The following is a 23,994-nucleotide window of genomic DNA, read 5'->3' as shown; positions in this document are numbered from 1 at the left end:
AATGTTTGCATGCCTGATATCACTTTAAGTGGAACGAATTGTAAAATAAGTAATAGGTTCATTCCATGCTGAAAAGAGAGGCCAGAAAAGACAACGTTTCGGCAGTGGAAACGTTGTGTTTTCTTTCTTCTCTTTTCAGCATGGTATAAACGTATTACTTCCTTTGCAGCCTACGCATGCCCACGCAGCTACCCACTTGAATTGTAACATTTTTGGTAGAAAAAACGCTTACATACTGTATCTAAGTTGTAAATGTAAATTGAAGTTAAACTGAATTGCTGGCAATTACCTCACTATTACAAGTCTACAATTTTCTTGGATTTATACAGACCCAGAACAAACATAGTTTCGTGCTTTGTGTTGTTCTGTGTTGCTTAAAATAGAAAATATTTTTGTAATATAGGGTTACATTTTTAAGTCTACATAACATACTCCTATTTTTTGGAATTTATTGTGGAAATTATTTGCATTACCCATATACTTGTACAAGTTGAATATCCCCCATATGTTGTTTTCCACTGGAGTAACTTTAACATGAATACCAGGATGTGAAGACAGACACTACCTTTGTTTGGGTTGCCATAAATATCCATGAGAAGAATATGTTTTTTTTTTTTTTATGAAACCAGGATACTGTTCTGAACCTGTACCACAATAACATTTAATTAAAGAAAGCTTACTTCAAAGTTCACACTGAGACATCTGCCACAAATCACTAAAAGGAGCACCAACTACTTCCTGGAGGACTACAGACACCAGCCACAAGTTAGTCTTTACAGAAGGGAAATACACATATATCTGCCAGAAGTCACAGGTGAACCCACTGATAACATCTCCTGAGACAACCACATAGCACTTATAAGTACGGGGTATTAGGAAAGTACAGTTCATGCACTTAACTGGAGTTATTGCATGAAATGCTAATATAGCATTAGAATGGAATGTTGTAAACTCAAAGAATCTGTTAAAAAAAACACAGTATAGATTATGCTTTGATTTATAAGGTTCATGTAGAATATTTTTGCAACATTTTTTATTATTGGATTAAATGAATGTAAATGGTTAATCTATTGACCTATAGTATTATAATAGTATGAACTACATATTAGGAATGTGGAATTGTGGGTCAGATTGAATAAAGTGGAAGCACTAAAGATTAGATGGATTTTTTTTCCAGAGTTATTAAATAAAACCTAACCTTTTAATGGCATGTACTGAACATCAACAGAAACCACTTTATGCATGTATAGTTTTAGAAAAATAAAGTACATGGATTTTGGAGACACTACATTTTGGGGGCATTAATGCTTTGAGCAATTGATAATTCATGACTGCTTTTTACAATTTCATGAGAACTAAGTCACTTCATTAGATGAGAGTTGATTTCGCACAGGTGTTGAGGTAATTTGACCTGTTAAGTGTCAAGCCTGGTGAAAAAAAAACAGAAAGGTACTAGTCTGCCCTATTTCTCAAGAGAACAACACTTTTGTGTCATCAAGATTTTGGAACTGGACTGAAAAAACCTGAATGCATGGTGCCTCATTTATCAAGTTCTGCTCTTCCATTAGGCTCATGCTGATGAAACAACATTTCAACTGGATGATGCAAACCGGTGCTTGCCATGTGGGATGTTCAATTTCTAACCCAGGATCACATCACAACCAAACACAGGCCTCCAATGATACAATATGATCTGAGAGACCAACGAGTCATGACACTTGGCCGAGATCTAAGTAAATGTTCAAGTGTTGTGGTCTGGGCAGGAGTTTCTAGTCACTAAAAACTCTAGTTGTAGTTCTCTCTTGTAGTGATTGATGATGATCTCAACTACTGCCCTTCCAGTAGGCTCATCCTGACATGACAACATTCCTACAGGACAACTCACATCCTCATTGCTCAAGTAACAGTGGATTTCCTGCTAAATGAGAATGTGACAGTTAGTTGTGACAGTATTTGAATGCCCTTCTCACCCAATGACCCTTCACCCAATTTTAAATTTACAGTCCAGTGTTCACATATACAGCATGTATTCCTTTCAATAAAATCAAAGCAGTATGGCTTTGGACATTCAGCTCAGTTCAGCAGCATAAAAGGTCATGTACCTTGATATCGCTCTACTTCCAAGCTGGAAAAAGATGTAAAACAGTTTGAACATGTACACAGACAAATATAGCTTGTTGTCATGTTGGTAAGTATAAGATGAAATGAAAGTATTCATCTGGGTGTGCTTTTTGTGTATATTTATATGTAAAGATTAATGTTTTTTTTTTTCAAATTTTCCATGTTTAGACATAAGATTTTTGGGGTGTTATACAGCCATCACACTTTTTTTCAGAATATCTCTCTACAATATACTTAATATTGTACTATGGGATCTAAGCCCCTGTTCCTTCTAGAGTGGACTACGTGTCACGGACGTCCAAAGGGACTAACCATGGGGAACAGGAGAGCGAAAAAAGACCCATATGCGTAGCGGCGAGATGGGAAAAAGGCCCGGGCTAAATAGTGCAAAGAGTTCAGGAATGCCGTATAGAAACCTATGCCCTCAGGGAGCGGACGTGGGGCGCCCTGGTGCTAGGCGGGTCTCAGGACATCCGAACGTCAATGCTGAGCGAGGGCAGAGTGCAAGACCCGGAAATATATAGCCCAAGGGAAAGAGAGGGACCGGAAGGACAGCAGACCGGGAACTAGGGACAGGACAGAGAAGGAGCACCCTCTGGCTACAGAGGGCGTGACACTACTATAGCCCTCTCCTAACCAGTTTCAATTTTCTCCTTAACTCTGCTTCTTTGGTATGTTAAAACATGTTGTTGGAAACCCCTGGTCTCTCCATGGGCACGCACAAGAGTTTGCACAAATTGCAGTGTGATGCTGCCCTTCCTGCTCACTACTCTCAGTAATGACTAATGTAATTGTCATTACATTGTGATGTACAAGACAATAAGTACAGGGAGGGCAGCGGACACTTTATCGCAGAAATGTTCTAAAGTGATCTGCAAGCAACAAGTAAGTAGTATTTGTCTCCAAAACTGTCTCAAACTCAAGAGCAATATTTCTTTTAGATTAAAAGAGATGTTTTCACAAGCCTGCTTCTTCACAATGTAATAGGGGTGCTGCTCATCATGGATGATTTGTTGCCTCTTTCTGAATCTCAGCACATTCCTGGAAATGTAGTCTATTTTTATGGAAATTGGAGGTTTTACAAGTTATTTTGGATATTTTATTTTTATCGTGGTTTGAAATGCACTCATCAGTGCAGTAACAGCCCAATCATGTGAATTGTAGAATATTTTGAGTGTCTTTTATATCTATGTTTGCATTTGAATAAGATTTGTCATTCTTAGCTTTCTGCTTTTCTTCATTTTAATGCTACTCAGTTAATGAAAATTTTAAGGTCTTTTATTCACATCTATATACTATACATCCGAAAATTCCATAGGTGTGAATCTTCTTAGGACCACTTCAGTTACCAGCATTGTTTACTGAATAGGTGGGGCTTTTAGATGCTCCTATTACTTTAAGCAACAACAGAAGTCTGCTCACCTGAGCAACTATTGGCATTGAGGGATGACGTCGGCCCTTTCTGAATGCAACAGATTTGTCTTTAGATTCGTCTCTTTTCACAGTGGCCAAAAAACACCTTAGTCTCATTTACAGTACCATAAAAAAAGATCCATTAGAATGATTGCGCTGTATATTGTTATCTTTGTTGAATTCTTACATTTAGTTCCTTGCAAAGGTTCCTTCTAACTTAATAGAAATAGATGTGAACCATTTAATATGCTACAACCAAACAGATATTTTAAAAAGAGTCTGTTTGCTTCTGTTATGCTAATGTATGGCACTTATGTCATATCATAAATCAATCATCCTGTCTCTTGTGGTATATTCTCTTTAGATGACAATGATAATGATGATTCTGAGTGTGATGATTTAGGGCTGTGGACTCTGGATCAGATACAGTATTTTCAAATCCTGGAAGGGATGAAGCTGTTGTACCCATTAACAATATATGTTACTCAAATCACCTCATTAATTGTATTAATGGGTGTCCAGGTCATTATAGTAAATGAGAATTTGTTCTCCATCTACTCTATACAGGTGGATGTTAACCTGCACGGCTTTCACCTGCCGCACCTACTGTGCCAGGAGGCCAGCTACAGGGTCTTCAACTGGGGGACCACCATTCATTGATGTTTCGCCCCTTACCTCAGTACAGTATATCTCCTAGTGGTGGGGCAGTGACAGGGACTTCTCCCTGCCCTGCCTCCCTGCAGCTGACCTCTCTCTACTTAGGGGTTTGGCCCCCAGCTCCTATCTCTTCTCCTCACCCATAGCCAGAAGCTTCCTTTTTCCACCTCTTCCACTAGATCCTTTGCTGCCTTCTTCAGTGTTTTACCAGCCTCTCCCACATCCCTGAAGAGGAATTACATTGATGTGCTTATAAAGCCTCGGCATCCCACTTCCACAGGATCTCCAGCCACCTTCTATGCATTGTTCTGTGAGCTCAGAGTACCCCAGCCTCTTCCACTCTTTTGCAGTATCCATGCCCTCCTCCCATGGGACTGTCTGTTCTATGAGGAGTATGGTCTTGGTCTCTTTCTGGATCCTCGTGTGAGGATCTTTGCTGTCACCCTCCCTCTGCAATCTCCCACCTCCCACCTTGTGGCCTGATGAACACAACCTACTGTCATGCTGATGGAAGACTATTTCCCTTCGCCTCCTGTCTCTTGGTCTCCAGCACCCCTGTCAGCTTCCTGAGGATGGGGTCGTGTTGCCACCTGTATCAGCCCTGCGAGAGAGCCATCGTGCAGCTCGTCAGTATGTGCCGGAGGCTTGAACTGAGGGTACCGCAAAGATGGCAGGTTCTCCCATCCCGTACCATTGGTGGAGGTTCTTGGTGCAAGGCAAGATGTCATAGCTAGCCCTGATCAGGAAGATGAGGCCTGCTTGTGGGACTTTCCATATGCCCCTCCAGCTGATTTTCCTGTTCACCACACTCTCCCACTTAGCTTCCCTGTTGTCCTTGTGACACTGCTTTCACTCTCCATCTCTCCTCTTCCATGTTTATCACCTCCATGACCAGCATCTCTTTCTGCTCCTTTCTATTGGCTTTGGACCACAGATGAAGTGGCTGTCTATGTCTTAGTCCTGCTTGACCTGTTTGGATTGAGCCACCCACCTCCAGGTGTTGCAGCCTGTTCATTGCCTTCTGCACTTCATCTTGTGCCCTCCAACGTCTTCCAGTATGCACCTGGACATTGACACCTCTAATTGTCTGGTTGCTGGACTCTCTCAGTTCCATGATAAGCCTGCTTTTCTCCTGCTGATAGTCTAGGGTTATGGATTTTATAGAAAGCTGGAGAGTATTCCTTCTGAAGAGTCCTGTCTCTGAGAGACATTGTGGTGGGCTTAGCCACTGTCAGATGTAAGTGTTGGCTTTTATGTCCATCATTTTAACATCTCAATAGACTTACCTGGTATAATAAAAGAATAAAAAGTGGTGATGGTAATTCATCGCAACCGATGTACAAATGTATTGAAAGTGTTGTTGGATGGAGCTCTTTTGGCTACATCCTGTGCTAGATGATTTGACGTTGCCATAATTACTTACTGATGATTTTAGACATTTTGCAGGTGTGATGATTTTTAATGTCAGACCTTGTTGCAGGAGACATATTTAATCTGTGGAGCTGGGTGAAAACTGACATCGCTCTAAGTAAGATTTATATACTGTCTCTAAGGGGTCAGATAAGGAAAACATAAAAATACCTCTAACACTAAAAAATATCTTAACACTAATTTTTCCAATATGCTGCTCTTTGTTAAATGCTATTTTTTAGCCTTCAATTATTATACTATAGTTTTCTCCTCAATCTGACCTTTTAGGATTTTTAAAACATTTTCACTAATTACTTTTCATTAAAAAAAAATGGTTTGGAATTCACAAAGACCTGCTGAAATGTTTTAAAATTTGCTCAATTTAATGTGATAATTGGGACTTGGAATAGAAAGAAATAATAATGCAGTTGTCCAGGGGTCAGATTTGACCACACAGTATCAAGTGATTATTAGAAATGTTAGAACTAACCATTAAATACACCAAATGTGAAATTTTTCTACACGAAATAGGTTTTATGATTGGATGTTCTGGTATAAATGACATAGACAGGGAAACAAATGGAAGAAAAATTGATAGATTACCACTATCACTTGATAGGATGACAAAAAACAACCACATACTTTTACAAAAGTTCAAGAGGATTTAATTTAAAACATTTAGTTACTGGAAGACTTTAAAATCAATGGGAAGAAAGAAAGTATTATTAGTTATATTAGTTATTATTAAGAATTGATTATATTAGATATTAGTTTTAATCCCTTCAAAATTTACCGTTGGCCCTGATAGGTTTTGTCTCTAGATAAACAGAGGGCTAAAACAAAAATTATATGGACAAATGAGTGAAAATACAAATCACAGAGGACTGGCTATCAAAATAAAAACAGAATATATTAAAAGTGTTTTGATTCAAAACATCGATTGTTTCTTCTCAGGCTATATTAGGAATCCACAGGAGATGAGTGTGCTACACCTATTGTACAGGTACAGTAGGTTGGATGCCTCATTGTAGTGGGAGGTAGGGATGGCTCATTATACAGTAGTTTTGTGAGGGTTTTAGAGCACATTACCATTTTTGTTCAAGTTATTATTTTCATTTTCTTTATTTTATATTTAATTTATTTATCTGAGGTTTTGTCAAAATTTACGCCTGTAATAAACACCTATACATGGCAGAGATTGAGAATGGTAATCAAGGGGTTAACAACACGGCGCAAAAACTGGAAAAATTCCCAGGCAGTTTAGTCACTGAGCGAGTTAGCAGGTCATTTGAATACTGCCTTGATTGTACTGGGGCTTCGAGGCTTTCTCCACCCACCACCCAGCTCTTGAGATACCAACAATACACGAATTAAAACAACAGGCGTGATTAACAAAAAACTGTAGTATTGACATACAAGGCGACAAATATATTTGACTCCATGGTTTCTCGTTTGGTCCTTTAAAGGGGTACTGTCTCGGGCATATTACATACGCTTCAGTAAATTAAATTATGTTCCTGTACCTTTAAGGATTTCGGTTCCTTCGAAGTGGGATTGGTTTCAAATGACGCCATCCTTTTATTTTTATCCCAATGACCTCATCTTTGGTTGAAGTTTTAGTGTCCAGTGAAGTTTCGTTTTTTTCTTTTCGTTATATATATTTTTTTACTTTTTTGGTTTGTTTCTGTAAAGGAAACGACAACTAGTTAACATTAATTTTATGAAAGAGGACACAATGTGGCAATGGACAAACTAGATGTTGTTCCCGACACAGTAAGTTTCCAAAAATGACTCTAAATGACAAATTTACTGCCGGGCCTTGCAAGTGTTTCACATGTGTCTGGGATAAGCAGTGATGAAAGCTGAACTGACCTGTTTTAGTAGCCAAAAAATGAAATATGTAGTACAAAAGTTTGTTACTTGATGTTATTTATTTTAAGAAGCATCGAAACTTCGGGTATGTAATATTGCGCGCATACGCAATTTGTGTAAAGTACATTGTTTGTAATTTATCCCACGTAACGTTTTCGATCATGTTTTTTTTCTTTTGAGGTTAAAAGTAACTTCGTAGAGAGTCAATCGAAGATGACTTAGTTACACAACAAGAATAATAGCTTCGATAATGACATTTGACAAATAATAAGATAACGTAGGCGAATATGTGAAAAAAATAGCCAGAATATCTCAAATGACTGTTAAACGTTTTAAAATAAATTGCACATATTACATTCATACACAGACATCTTAAAATAAGTATTACGAAGTCATATTAAATGCGTTTTTTTAAGATTGAGAGACTTCTCAGCAGTGGGACAGATGTACTGTAACTCGCTGTGGAGCGTAGGTACAGTCAGGTTTCTGCTCTCCCGATGATTCTTCTGGAAAGGTCTGTAACATTTATGTGTCCTAAAGTTTAGAACCTAACTACATGTTATTAGAAAATATTTTCTGGCTAAGATAGTTATTTTCTATCACTGTTGTTATAATGAATTTGGTATTGCAACCGTAACGTGTAAGGTTCAAGCATTTAGCAACGACTGCAGTTTCAGTTTATTAATTGTATGTTAATAATCTCTGTTACCCTTCTATTTTTGTCTCTACCTTCTTTTTCTTTTGATGTAAATCTCGTGTACTTAATGTAATCACTGATTTACATATTTTGAACTTTATTATGCTTCTACTCTGAAAAACTGTCGTATGTTTTATCAGAATACGTGTTGGGTGTGATTGTGGATAGGTATACTGTAAACATACAGTAAGTTGTAGATGTAATGCCAACTTTGATTTCATGTTCTGTATGTATGCAACAGTCTGAGAGTTTTTGTAAAGTAGATTATGGAATTGATGTGCAAGATTATATTTCTCCTTCTGTCCTTTTACATACTTTTTCATAGTTGCTTGGCAATTATAAGATATTGAGACCAATATATTATCAATGTATTTTCCTCTGTGAACTCCACAATATGTGTCTAACATATTGTACAACTCTATGAGCTCTTTATTGACATGATGAACAGTGAAGAGGTAGCGTTCACTATAGACGTAAAAAGAACAGGCCTTTGCTGAACATGGATTTAATATTTTACTCTGGAAAGTTTTAAATAAAGGCGTTGTGAAACCTTACTTCAACAAGAGTTGCAACTAAGCCATTACCAGAGATCAACCGACCCTCTTACTCTGTCAGGACAGAAAGGCATCTCATAAAGTTCGCTCATTTGAAGTGCTCAGAGTTTGTGAGCAGAAACATTTTCAGAGGATAGATCCCAGTTTTGTGACAGCACTTTCAGGTGTTACATTTTACTCCTATAAATGTGGGAAAAAAAAACAAAAGGTGGAAAAACTCACAAGCAGTTTTTCTCAGGGATGGTCGATATTGTCCTTTAAAGTTCAGAATACTACATGGTGTAATACCAGAATGTTTGGGAATTACGGTATTTCATTTTGGGATGCACCTGCTTATGGACAAGTTGTTATTTTACATGAATGTGATTATTTAGTATTTAATGCGTTTGCATTCAACTGCTGTCATAAATATTTTGTGTTAAAATTGTGTTACTGTCTGTACTTAAGTAATACCCTTGGGTGAACTTCTGCCCAAATGTGACCAACTGTGGTCTAGGAGAACCACAATGGGGATGTTTTGTGAGGTCATGTTTAGTCATTAAAGCATTTATCATTTCGTGCTTAAGCATGAACGTCTTGAGATAACAGAAAACAATTTCAGAGGTTGATTGGTGGTTTTGCATTTTCATTCCAAGTCATCTCTCTGAATTAGCACAGTGAGTTATATACCTGCTTTATTGGTAAAAATAAAATTATTCCACATACTTGTTACTTATTAATCAGATGAAAGCTATTCTGCATTTCTTGACTGTAGTGAGTTCTTTAATTTTTACCACAATGCCCTTCTTTGTAATGCCTTATAATTTATACTCCTCCTCTGTCATGATATTGTTTTCCACAAAACATTTTGAATTAAATGGATATAACAAGGCACATTAAAGTTGAATGAAAAGGATGATGATAAAGGAAGTATGTTAGTATTATACAAAGTACTATCTATGCTAACATACACATAGTACAGCAACAAATCTTAATGGACTTTACAATGGATAATATTAACATATGACACAGTTAAAGCTGCAAGTTACTTTTAATATTCACAGTTTTATAAATCATGAGAAAAAAATGATTTTTTAAATGAAAACATTTGAAGGAAAGTGTAAAGACTACTTCAGTCCTGTGGTCACATCAGGTACTGTGTGGTTGTGTAGTGTCTGGTGGGATTCCTGCATCCTGCTTACTCAGGAACGGCAGAGGAAGATGTAAAGCACCACCTGTGAATGTCAGTGGCTCTTCTGGTGTAAGAAGGCCTACAATGAGAATGAGACCTCCAGCTGTCTTGGTCTCCATGCTGTTGTCTCATGCTTGTCTTGTTCGGTCCTGTTACACACAGGCATGTTTACAATACGAAACACTTCTAGAAAAGGTTTATATAAAAAAAGAAGTAGTGGTCAGTGTAATTCAAATATTGTAAACATAGCCAGCAGCTATAGTATATGACCCTGCAACTCACAACTGGCAACCCACTGAAGCTCAGCAGGCGTGAGCCTGGTCAGTACCTGGCTGGGAGACCTCCTGGGAAAAACTAAGGCTGCTGCTGGAAGAGGAGTTAGTGGGGCCAGTAGGGGGAGCTCACCCTGCTGTCTGTGTGGGTCCTAATGCCACAGTATAGTGATGGCAACACTATGCTGTAAAAAAGATGCCGTCCTTAAATTAAACATAAAATTGTTGAAAGTCACAGGGCATTTCTCAAAAAGAGTAGGGGTGTTACCCTGGTGTCCTGGCCAAATTTCCCATTGGCCTATACCAGTCATGCCCTCCTGATAATCCCCATCTATGAATTGGCTTCATTACTCATTACTCATTACTCTTCTACCCACCGATAGCTGATGTGTGGTGAGCGTTCTGGGGAACTTTGGCTGCCGTCGCATTATCCAGGTGGATGCTGCACATTGGTGGTGGTGGAGGGGAGTCCCCATTACCTGTAAAGCGCTTTGAGTGGAGTGTCCAGAAAAAGTGCCATATAAGTGTAAGCAATTATTATTAACATAGATTTCAAACAAAATCACAGCAAATCATAAGCTGTCAGGATGGGTCATGGAACACTAAATGAAAACATTGCAAAACCTCTTTTTAGGTATGACCTGGGAGAACAGACACATAGGCTTGAACAGCACCTGGACAAACTGCTGTGGGGTTTTGCACCACTGTGCAGGTGGAGCCATCTGGCCAAGGTTGGCCTGTTAGGGCTGTCTCCCGTTAAGGGTGTTGATGAGTTGGTCCCACAGAGTTTCTGCTGGACTCAGGTCAGGAGAAAAAGCTGACCACCGCAAAACCTCGACGTGTTTTCTTGAAGTCATGCTATTGTTATCCTAGCACCTTGTAGTTTTTTTTTATTTTATTGCAGAAAACATTTACGCTTCAGAATTGGATGGTGGGAAGGGAATGCTGTGGCACAAGGACCTTGTTGGTAATGTTGCAGTAGTGTTGACCTCGGTGTACACCTCCTTGTGTCCTTGTGTTAAAGGAGATTCCTCCCTACATTATACTCTCCCAATTGGCTTGAGCAGTGCAAAGGTCAGCAAAATGCCCAGAATTACTTCTCAACACTCCTGGTCACCATCAATTCTGGGAAAACGTAACAACAACATTCATCAGTGAATTAAATGCTCCACCACTCTCTCTGCCACCGTCTCCGATGTTCTCACAGAAAGAGGCGATTTTGTCATTCTTCTGTCACTGTTAACTCCTGAGTGGCCCACAGGCATCTTAGAGCTTTTTTTCCTGAAGTTTCATGTGCTTCCCGGATGTGGTCTGTGTGTCACAGTGCTGGGATCCTGGTTTCTCTGGATTAGTCTCTTAGTTGTTAAAATGGAACATCTCGTTCTCTAGGCATTTTCTGTCATTGACGGGCTGTCTTCAAACATAATGATAGCAAGTTACTCAGACAGGGTGTGGTAATGTATCAGGTTAAGGTTGTTGCATTAATTAAAACCATTTAAACCACTGAACAGCTATTTGAACAGATTCCTGACTAAATGATTTTGGACATTTAAACTTAACTGACCAATACCACACCCTGAGCATTTGGTGTTCTTTATGTAATCACATGAGCTCAGTCAACACATTTGACAACAAACCTGTCTAATCTCTATTTAAAAATGTAAGTAACACTATGCCCACTGAGGTTTTCATGGAAAATGTAGATGTAAAATGTGTTGTATTGATTTTGTTTATATTGTGTGAACGTGGTTTACAAAAAGGTCACAGTACTGTTGTCCTGATCAGGTCTAAACATCAACTGATCTGCATGTTCCAATCATATCACTATAGAATTCTTCTGCTCTCCAGAGACTTATACCATCTATCAGTCTGCAGTTTCCTACCAAGGAACGAGGTAGGAATTTGGAGTTGAGAGGAGGGTTAAAGTTTTAGTTTTCATCACAATCTGGTCTTAACTACAGTATATAGATGAGTACTGATAAGAAAAATGCATAAATGTAAGGACAGAATGTGACAGTAGGTCCAACATAGGTATTGGGTTAAGGCAAGGCCATAACTGTGTTGTGTTGGGTTCAGATTTGAACAAGGACATGGTGGGGCCACTCAGTAACTGGAAGAGTTTCAGAATTAGTGTGCGACAGATTGGCAAGAGCTTTTCTCTACTACCTTGGCTCAAGACATGCTGCCGAAACAATCTGGAGTTAGAAGATATCAAGTGTCGCATACGAGCATAATCTATGAATCGACAGACTGGGGGATTGGCTGAGGACTGTTTCTGTGGAGTGATTGGAAGTAATTTGAACCCTAATAGCTAACCAGGTCTTTAAGGATCTGGTGTAAAGTAATGGGTTTTTGTACACTTGACCTATGGTTTAGGTCTACATTTTATTCTTTTGATTTGGATTTGTCAATTACTTTTGCCTCAGCTTTTATGGCTGCTACTCCTGCGCAGGGAGAAAGAGGACATGAAGACATGTTGAATCCAGTTGAATCTGTTCATCCTTTGATGCACCGCGCAGTCCAGATTGTGTTCAAGGGAAGTCGGTGCATATTAGAAGAGGGGTGTGTTTCTCGCTGATGTCACTGCAAGATTATAGGCACCTGGAAAGTCCCGGCTGACACTGTTGCACAAAAAGCTAAGAGTCTTCTGCTTTATTTAAAATCTATGCAACCCTAGGAAATCCTGGTCATTGTCATTTGATAGCCAAAGCCTGAACCAGTGATCCCTGCAAATTTTAAAACTCCCCTTGTATTCAGCAGTTTAATTGTAGCTGTGCTTCTGTTGACTAAGGGATCTATAAGATTACATTACCATACATTTTAATATAATGACACATCACAGTTGTGCTGGTGAATAGTCTATCATTTAACAGGTTTCCTCTTGCAGCTAGAGAAATAGTTTTTTTAGTTTGTTCTAGAGAAGAGCACCTAATACTGCTTATTGTAATCTATTCTTTGTTCTTTATGTTTTGTTACTTAAAATTAGCTTTTAAAGGGAGGTTTTATGTTGTCATCCTGCTGTGTGGATTTGTAAAAGTCTTGGGATTTTCTTTGGCTAGCAAGCCTCATCATCCATTAGTCACTGGACCCTCTTTAGGAAAAGACAACAAGCCAAATACATCGGCAGAACAAGGCACACGTTAGATCTTCAAGAGCATTCCATTGAAATATAATTATAAACGGGTATGAATTATATCGTGAATTTTTGGCACTTCCAGCAGTTTCTTCTTCATTTCACTAGTCAGCTTTCTGTCATGACAAGTATTGCAGTCTTCTGTCCGTACATTTATTTGTTCTCCATGCTAGCACATGCAAGACTGCCAGACAGTTACAGCCCAGAGATTTGTTTGCATTGAAGTGGCAGGTAGGATTAAACAAAAATGCTGCATAATGTATTATTTTTTTCTGAAACATAGTCCAACAGTGAAAAACCTGAGTAAACGACATTACATTACACTATAACTTAAGAAAAATAAAGTTTTTAGGAAACCTCAACATGGAACCAATTAAAATCAAATACAGTCATGACCGAAATGTTTTCAGACTACTTGCTTAACATGACTTGTTACTTAAACATGCATAAACAATTCTTTCATTCCGTTTTACTGAACTCTCCCACTGATCCCACTGTTCTGGGTTACTGTGTTTTTACTTCCTACATTTTCCAATTGCTAGGAAGGAAAATCCAAGCCTTTTTTTTTCCATAGTTAGATTTCTCCTCGTCAAAAATCAAAACATTATATCGTATTTATGAATAAATAGTTATGTGGTGAACATTGTTATTATTTTGTATTTGCCAAGTATTTGTTTGAATACAAGAATCATTTCTGTAAGGTGCAGTATATGAAGACTCTCAAAGCTGTGCTTTTAAATAAGTGTGTCATGTGTGTGTCATGTGATGCTTCTTTTGGGTCACAAATGCTTTCCATTCCTGCATTAGTCAAGCTCCATTTGCTCTGTCATTTGTATTCATCATCTCCATGACTTCAGCCAAGATAAATTAAATTGTTTTTAGAGAGCATGATTTGTTCAGTTTAATCAATAGCAGAAAAAAAACAGAATAGCACACTTGATCCGTCTGTAAAGGGTAATGCCAACCTAATTATTCGGAGTCCCTGCGTGGGTTTGAGGCAAGGAAAGCACTGCAAATACGAGACGTTCCAGGCAGGACTTGGAATGAGCTCTTCTGGAGTTTAAGGCTTGAAGTGCTGCATAGTTCCAGTATGTAGAAAAAAAACAAATAATGTTGAACAGTGTTTTCTTTGTGATTTTAATGACTCTCTTGTGTTTTTTTTAATTATGGTCTGAAGTGTTGTATTGATTCATTTCTTTTTTAAAAACATTTTGGAAATCTCCTGATGCATGTAAATGAGCAAAGTCCTGTTATATATAATATATTAATCCACTGTCTATTATCTATTAACCTGTTGTAGGTTATCTGATGTGCTGGCTGTTGACATTTACTTGTTTTATAACAGTAGTAGTTGCTTCTGCCAGAAAAAAATAGAAAGTTTTTTATTCAGATAACCTGGGGCAGATGCCCTCTTTTCATTTATCTGTCAATTTTTAGGAGAGATGTTAGTTTTTTTGTGTCATTACAATAAATATCCCACTCAGCTATTACTGTATTCCACCTAAACTATGTTGTATACTAATACATCCAACAAAGTTTTGCAAATGTGTTTTAAAAAAGAGCAGCATTTATGTACAAGGTTTAATAAAATATATAGTGCACTAAAGACATAATTCTTAAACAGGAGGTCATACATTTATGCACGTGTTTCCACTCATGAGAATAAATAGTTGTATGTTTTTGAGCCAGTAATACTAAACAAACAATCCAAGTATCCTTAGGAAAATCCACACTTTCATGACCTCCGTGTTTGAACTAACTGGTTTTACAGAGCAAAATAGGTAACTGATTATTTATTTTTTTAAATTATTCTCTTGATTTACTGTTTCAGTCCTCAGCAAATATGGTAAAGTAGAGAGGTCAATGCTAAGAGAGAAAAGAAACAGACTGGTTTAGTCATAAGAGAGATCACAGAACATAAAGGAAACATTCCTATAAGAAGGTTCTTGTGTTCAAAGCCAAAAGGCAGGGCAAGGCCTTTTATTGTGTTGAACATTTTTGCATTGGAGTTGTACGAATGTAAAACACAGTTTTCCTGAAAAAAAAATTATACATAAACAAGTAAAAAATAATCATATAAAATTGTTACTCTAAGAGTTAAATTCCTAAAGAATGGCTTGGTTCTCTTATGTATCATAATAATTCAAGTATCTTGTCTGTTAACCACAACAAAGCCAGGATACTTAGCTGCTGTCTCTTGTTTTCTACAAGAAAGTGGCCTAATTGTAGGTAAGTTATGCCTGTACAATAGGCAGGATGTTTTGCCATGAATTTGTATTAACGTACTGTATCTCACAAGTTAAACATGCAGTTGGAATGATTGTGAAGTATGTTTTAACGTTACCCATTGTTTGATTGTCATTCACTTGTAAGCCTACAGTACATGTGTTAAATCGTATCTGAAAACAGGTCGCTCCTGCTGTCCTTGGCCTTTGATCTCAGGACTGTACGCATGCATGCACAGTTGTGTCGTGGTTGTGCAATCGGGGCTAACAAGGGCTTACCTGGGGCTTGTTGTAATTGAGAGAAGGCATCCAGAAGCAACCCTCGAACAAATGTCACTCTTGAGTAGAGTAAAGGAGATGTTTCATTTATGAAAAACCGATTGATATGCTTAAGTGTTCTAATGTGTCGGGCTGTTGTGCTTCAATTTGACAATGATAAATTGTTTGTTTGAGTTTTTCATAACATTTCTGGTCAGCTTCATAGCCCATGAAGGCATGTGGGCATGTCCACCACTGAACTCCGTAGGACAGTGAGAGAGAACGTTTTGGTTAAATTGCATCTTGAAATTGAAGATAGTTTTGAAACTGAAATAACTCAAAATAAGCACACATTAGGACTCCTGCGTTCCAGTGCTTGTAATTCTATGACAAATCAATCATACAGTGTGGTACAGTGTAGACGAGTCACTTTTTGTACTTTGTGCCCATCTTTTCAATTGCACAGAGTTAACTGTTAATATATTACCTATATTAAAACTAATTGCTGGTGTTTACTGTCTGTGGTGACCAGAGCATTTACAGTGCCTAGGTTCATATCAGCTTCAGTGTCTGATGTTTCTAGCAAAGTAATTTCCCAATATTCCATTATTTTGTTTCATAAAAATAATTAAACTACCATCGCTTGTACTGTATGCGTTATGGGTTCAAGATATAGTTTTCTGTTTTTTCATCTGGAAGATGCCTCTTTTTCTGTCAAATCCTTTTAATTACACAATTAAATTTCTTAACCTTGCCATTTAAGTCTGCTTTTTTTTGTCAGTAGACAGTGTGGATGATCCAGAAAATAGCAACTACTCTTAGTAAAATAGCTTTGTGTGTGCTTTTGTTTCTTATTTTTGAAAAATGTAGTAGTCTATTATCTTCAGTTGTTGTAAAGGATCAGTATTTTGTGTATGAACAGTCATGGACCATGGAACAACGCCAAAGGTTTTGTTTAATGTGTACTGTTGTGAAAACAGAAAAGCTCAGCAAAACCATGGAAAACCCACTGGGAAAAGTAACTTTGCAAACTTGCAAAATTGTTAGGGCCATAATTTGAAGCAACAGATTGTATGAACGGAATAAAATGTCTGTCATTACTATGGTTCTCCTTTTGCATTCTCATTTTGGGCATGTTTGTTAACTCATTCATATTAAAATATTGCCTTTCCCATTAATTCAAAATGTTAAGTGCACACACAGCCAGATGTGTAAATACACAGATAGTGTGAAACAAGAAAAAGAAATATAGGAGTCTTGCATCTTAAACACCGAAATGCAAAGCTCTTTATTGTGTTTACAACTGCAAGATGTTTGCAACTATTAATCATGTTGTAGTACCATTTGCTGTAGTGCATATGTGGATAAGTCAAATTTCTATCTGCCAGTAGTCACATGGATACACACTGAGGAATCTTCCATACTTTTTATTGAAACACTTGAAAAGTAGTATTTTGTTGTGTCAGTGCTATCAGCTGTGCTTCCTGCACAGTTTAGCATATTATATAATCAAAATACTTTGAAGTTATGTCTTGTCTAATTGATCAATAGAAATGTCCATGGATACTTTAACCGGGATAAATAATATAAAATTATTTGAAAAATCCCTGTACCTGAAAGGGCACACCCAAAATGATTTAGGAAGCTCTGTGCATGTCTAAGATAGAGAGGATAGAAACTACCACAAAAGACTCTTTAATCATTAGTAAAATGCCGAATATAGAAACAAAAGGTAAAGTATTGCAAGATGTTAGAGCAGAAATCATTTCCCACTCGTTGTTTCTGAATTAGGCTGTCTGGTATGTAGCCTTCCACCCCCCACCTTAAAAAAAAATATTGTGCTTTTCTAGGTCCTCTGCTCAATTGAAAATGATATGAACAAATGAGCTCTCCCATTACCATCCATTTGTTAGGACAGATTTCAACAAAGCAATCCTGTCCCTCAAAAATGATACAGCCAGCACACATGGGAATGCAAAAGCCCAAGCCTCATTATCTAGCATGTCTGTAAGAATGAAACAAGAATATTACTGATTAAGTTGTGTGCTGGGTACACTTTAAAATGCAGGAATGTTCAAAAGCTGCTGTGTGTTGTATCTGTATTTTTGACATATCATTCAGTACATATTAGAGATGTATGAAGGGACGTGATATACAGTACGTGCTTTGAGTGCTTTGAGAGTAATAGGACTTATAATTTACTACCCGTTGTTACATAGGTTATTTTAATTTTCATAGGTTACATAGGTCATGTAGCACTGGTTGCATTGCATGAAAAATATAATATTGCTCCAGTGACATGGATGTCAGAAAAAAATTGTCAGAGAAATTGTTGTCGTTAAAAAGGAAAAATGAATGTGTTTTTTGTGTACAGAGATAAATTTGGAATTTATGTTGGAATGCTGTTAGTGAAAAGGTCACACAATTTGTATGTCGTAACTGACATAATTTTCCTTTTACAGAATCACTTCAGTCTCTAAATGTTAAGTAACTGAAATGATAGAGATCTCTTTCAACTAAGTGGTTTTGATGTAGTTCAGTTCTGTATACGTATACGTCTGGTACAGTAATGAGTTTGACTTGCCAGGATCTGAGTTAACTATATACAGTACAGTGGATATAAGTCTACACATCCTTATTGAAATTGCAGGTTTTTCTGATGTAAAGCCAGAAATCAAGATAAATCATGTAGACATTTTTCCATCTTTAATGTGACCTTGCAACCAACAAAATTCAAGAGAAAAACAAATGGATAGTTATTAGGAACAATAATTGAAATTAAAAAACCTACAACACCCTGGTTGCATAAGTGTGCACACCTTTTATAATGGGGGCTGTAGCTGTGTTCAGAGTTAACCAATCACATTCAAAATCCTGTCCAAAGGTAAGTAGCACACACCTGCTATCAATGAAAGTGATTCTGATTAACCCCAGATAGAAATCAGCTGTTCCTCTAGGGTTTCCTTGAAACTTTCGTAGTTGCATCCTACTGGAATAGCTATGGTCCACAAGGAGCTGACAAAACATCTACAGGATCATATTGTTAAAAATGACCGATCAGGAGAGAGTAGAAAAGAATATCAAAGGCATTGGATGTACCATGGAGCACTGTGAAGACTATCATCAGTAAGTGGAGACACAGGGACATTGCTAAGATCAGGACGACCCTCCAAAGTTGATGACAGGACAAGGAGAAAACTTATCAGGGAGGCTACCAAGAGGCCTACAGTAAGATTGAAGGAGCTGCAGGAAGTTCTGGCAGGTACTGGTCACTCCTTGCATGTGACAACAATCTCCCGTATTCTGCACACGTCTGGGCTATGGGGTAAGGTGGCAAGATGGAAGCCATTTCTCACAAAAAAGAACATCCAAACCCATCTAAATGTTGCAAAAAACACATTCAGTCACCCTAAAACATGTGGGAAAAAGTCTTATGGTCTGACGAGACAAAGGTTGAACCTTTTGGCCTTAAACCTAAGAGATATGTTTGGCGCAAAGACAACACAGCTCATCATCCAAAGAACACCATGCCTACTGAGAAGCATGACGGTGGCAACATCATGCTTTTGGGCTGCTTCTCTTCAGCAGCGACAGGGGCTCTAGTCAAGATAGATGGGATAATGACTAGCTCCAAATATCAAGATATTTTGGCACAAAACCTGCTGACCCCTGTCAGAAAGCTGAAGATGAAGAGGAATTTCACCTTTCAACATGACTAGACCTAAAGCACACATCCAAGTCAACCAAGGAATGGCTTCAGAAAAGGAAGATCAAAGTCTTGGAATGGCCCAGTCAGAGCCCAGACCTCAATCCCATAGAAAACCGGTGGAATGGCCTAAAGAGGGCTGTGCACAGGAGATCCCCTGGCAATTTGAAGGAGCTCGAACTTTTTTGCAAGGAAGAGTGGGATAAAATTGCAGGTACAGGTGTGCAAAGTTGATAGAGACTTATTCACAAAGACTTACTGCTGTAATAAATGCAAAAGGTGCTCCCACAAAGTATTAGTTGAGGGTGTGTGCACACTTATGCAACCAGGATGTTGTAAGATTTTTAATTTCAATTATTTTTCCTATTATTTGTTTTTCTCTTGAATTTTGTTCGTTGCAAGGTCACATTAAAGATGGGAAAAATGACTGACATGATTTATCTTGATTTCTGGCTTTACATCAGAAAAACCTGCAATTTCAATAAGGGTGTGTAGACCTTTGATATCCACTGTATCATAAATATGTGGAGTTTTCTTCATTGATGTTTAGATTAAATTAAGATTTTGACAACTTCTTAGATCCAAGATATCCTGAAGTGATATTGACTAACTATGAACAAGTGTTCTTCTTTATAATGTATACATCACAAAAGAGTTGCTGAAATATTATTTCTCACGGGTGGCTGACTGTAACCCATAACACTCCTATGATGACTCAGGCACAGTTTTCCCTTAGTATGCTTTAAAGCCCTTTCTGTGCATAGAAATGAAAAGATGATGACTTTATATTACAGGCACGTACTGTATAGGCTATTTTTTCTGTAACATTAATATTTGCCTGTGAAATCTTATTGACACCAATGGAAAATGTGTAGAACATGATTAATTCAAGCCATCTGTGGTATGCTGTAATAACGTGAAAATTAATCTTGTTTCCAAATAGCAACTTTAAAGTTTATATTTTTCTTTTAAATGCTCATCATTTAGACCAAGACCACAAGTCTGAATTCAAGTACATTTATTTAAGTAGGAACAACCTCTGAAGATTTCCATCACGTTTTGTGTAGCTGATTATAAAAAGTTAATTTTCATTCATACAAAGATCTAGAAAGATGTAGGATTCTAAGAACCAAAAACAAATGGAAAACAACTGGATAAACTTATGTGGAAAACAAGGGTTGTCATCTCTGGCTCATACTTGAAGGTCACAGTTATGGTTGGTTACTCTTGTCAAATTTAAGATAAATGTTCCTGAGGAATCTGAAAAGATGCAAGCGAAAAATCTTAACATTTGAAATTGGTGGACTGCTGACATGCTTGTTGACCCATCTTTGATCTGATATGGCAGACAGGGCCACACACCCCTAAAAGAGATGTACAGTAAAGCTAAAGAAACATTGCTAGTATGTCCTTCCAAACTAGCCACAAGTGGAAGATTCTTCAGTTTCTCTGGCTGATTCACACTTATGTTTTACAGAGTGCAGTTATGCTACGTGCATAGTACTGTCCAGGAGAGGCGCTGATTTGTCAAGATAATATGGGGAGCAGTCACAGATACAGAACCAGCACAGTTAATTGAATGCAGTGCTGTCTGGGTTGCCTGTAGTGAATACTGATTACTGTACTTCTCACAAGTAGCTTTGGAAATAGTGGTTTGAAAATAGTATTTTCAGGGAGAAGCATTGCATGTGTTCTGTGTAGGAACTCTACATTTCTGTATCATAGTTTTAATGTGGTATTCATAACACAATATAAAGACCTTCCATGTTTAAGTTATGTGCTCAGTCCCAGGATTGCACAGTTGTTTGGTATTAATTTCCCAATTCTTTGCTGGTAATCTCTACTGTTTGCTAATTTAATTTTCTAGTCTGCCTCTGGTTTGTGTTCTGTGCAGTGTGTCTTTCAAGACTAAAGGTTACATTCTCATTACTTCTCATCTCGCTTAAAAAATGTGACCTGAAGAGCTCTTCCTATAAGACATGAGTATTCACTCAGGTATTTTTGCTGTTTATAATCTGTTGTCTTATCCAACACATGGTTGGGATGAACATTAAATCTATAAAGGAGAATGGGAACAGGCAAGTGGCAGTAGCTAGACCGCAGTAGGAGAAAAAAAAATATGTGAACCCTTTTACATTCAAAGATGAAACTGCATACACTAAATAATTTGAACATAAATGCACAGAACAGCTTGAAACTGTTCAACTGTTCACTCTGCAAAACTATTTCCTGTACATTGTAAGGGCATTAGTATATGATATCTACTTGGTTGATTTTAAACTGCAAAGAAAGCAGACCATAGTCAAAAGTAATGTTGAAGAGCTCAGTCTAGTTTTCGATTGTCTGCAGTGGAGAAGTATCACTGTGTATTTGCTGTGTAAAGCCTCAAGTTTAATTGTCCTTGTTAGCCTGTACTCCCTGGGGACTGTTGTTGCTCGGAAGTTATCTTGCAATTCTGAAAATGCTGTTAGTGTAAACTTGGCAAGTGCAAAACAGGGTTGTATAGGTCTTTGATAACCTTTGGGTTCTTGTCCTGGGATATGTTGTATTTAAAAGGCTCCTTTTTGATTTCTGCTTGCACAGTTCTGAAAGTATAATCAGGTTTGCTTTTTATCAATATAAAAGGAAGGAAGCCAAGTGGGAATGCAAAGTTAAGGTTTCGGTTTCTACAAAACTATCCTCCTAAATGTGCATCTTTAGATGTTTTCTGCAATTGAGTAGACAAAACAGAGTCCATTAAATTTTCTCCATGTGAATTATGTTTAAGTGCATGCTTAAACTGAAGGCAGTTTTCTTGGTAGCCTGCTTTAACTGCGACCTCAGGCACCTGGGCACCTGCCGAGCTGTCAGATAGGGTACTTGGAAACCACTTCTGAATTGCAGGCAGTGATTGCTGTACTGAAGGCAATGACAGCTGCTAATGTAAAGGACATAATTGCTTTTAGAAAGAAGAGTGAAGACACTCGCTTTCAGAATCTGTCCAAAAGGGTTGTGATGTTTAAACTGAGGTGACAGAAGCGTTCCTGTTGACTTTTTCAGCTGAATTGGTCTGTACAGTAGTTGCAGGCTGCTAGATGAATCCAGTTTTCATAGCTTCTGTACATATGGAGCTTACATTTTAGCAGGTTACACTGCATTTTGAAAATTACTTTTAAAATAATTTGCATTTTTGTGTTTGCACATTGCCTTTATTTTCCTTGAGAACACTGCTGGAGATATTTTGAATGTATTACGTCTTTTTTGTAAGTCATTGTAAACTGTACTTTTAACTATATTGAAATTTAGAAGATCAAATAGATGTGGTGACCTAGTTTATTGCGAGTACTTCACAATACATCAGTATGTTTTTCTAGTGATTCTAGAACTGAAAATCATTGTTGCTTTGCTAATTTGATTGTGTCTATGGTGTTAATTTACATAATTTCCATTGCTAATGTGACCATTCTTGCACTTGCAGGTCTATCGTGTCTTACGTTACTTGCATGTCTCCTAAATATTTATGATAGTACAGATTCAACATTTATCAATGTAGCAGTTTATTTTCTGAAAGAAAAATACAGACCGCAGGCTTTTAATAAATCTTAATAAATTTTAATAAATTTAAAGTTTAAATAGGTGTAGTTTAAAAATATAATGAAGTAGATTACAAAACGTTAAAATGGTGAGAAATCTTTTATGTTTCATGCAAGAAATGTAGAGGATCACGTTCATCCCCTTTGGCTAATGTCACGTTCCTACATTTTGTTTTAGCAGTCTGTTGTGTGTGGTCGGTTGTGAATGGACTTGTTTTGGGGAAATTCAGCCATGCTGTTCATTACTTCAACTACTCGTTTTACAGCATGTCTGGGAATTTCCACAGGTTTTTTTTTTTACTGAGCCAGCTGCTGCTGTGAGAGTCTAATGGGAAGTAAAGTTTAGTAGTCATACATTTCACACCTTCCCCTTTGAGTCTGAAGAAGGAACAGTTGTTGAGTTACGTCATGGAAAGAGGTGATTTTTACTATTTCCTAAATCATATTACCCTTTTTTAGTTTGAGGCTTCTTGACGTGTGATTAGAAGCTTACGGAAATTTGTAAAGGACGTGATTTCTTCAATGCATTAACTGCTCCGTTAGCTAATTTTGTAAGGTAAATTACTGAAAGTGAATTAGCTACTTTGTCTTGTACTTACCATTCCTATGCCCAAGGCCCTACTAAAGCAGAATGAAATACTGAAATATCCTTTCTTTTGAAAAACTCACCCAAGCTTTTATCATTCAGATTTAATGCTTTGTAGTGGATAGATCTGAGCCAGTATGTTTGGCTTCTCAGCAGGTTGTCTAATTTCAATCCAAGGCTTCCTTGTAGCAATGCCTTTAAACCAATCTTTACCTTCACTAGGTGCTGCAGAAAGGTCGAAGTTCACTGAAATTATTGCAATTAGCCTGAACAATCTAAGGTCTGTTTCTGAAAGCTTTGTTGGGTGAAGAAATGTCTTATGTCTTCAGTTTATTGTTAATTTAAAG

The 23,994-nt window shown here is 37.6% G+C and overlaps 1 protein-coding gene across 4 annotated transcripts in view; it reads left to right on the top strand.

The window, feature by feature from the left end:
* Positions 1–6,573: 6,573 nt before the first annotated feature.
* The window catches only part of dusp16 (dual specificity phosphatase 16), a 35,968-nt gene continuing 18,547 nt past the window's right edge, over positions 6,574–23,994 (top strand). Inside the window, exon 1 of one of the 4 annotated variants that reach the window (XM_088644729.1) lies at positions 6,574–6,638. The gene's annotated coding sequence lies outside the window, so the exon portion shown is untranslated. Of the gene's footprint in view, positions 6,639–7,178; positions 7,375–7,890; positions 7,988–23,350; positions 23,480–23,994 lie in introns of those variants that run through there. The other 3 variants (XM_088644727.1, XM_088644730.1, XM_088644728.1) reach the window with 3 other exon arrangements.

This window comes from Lepisosteus platostomus, chromosome 9 (assembly GCF_059453375.1).
Source record: "Lepisosteus platostomus isolate fLepPlt1 chromosome 9, fLepPlt1.hap1, whole genome shotgun sequence".
In the NCBI taxonomy this organism is placed as follows: Eukaryota; Metazoa; Chordata; class Actinopteri; order Semionotiformes; family Lepisosteidae; genus Lepisosteus; species Lepisosteus platostomus.
The sequence above is the reverse complement of the archived record's forward strand: the minus strand, read 5'-3'. Positions and strand labels throughout refer to the sequence as shown.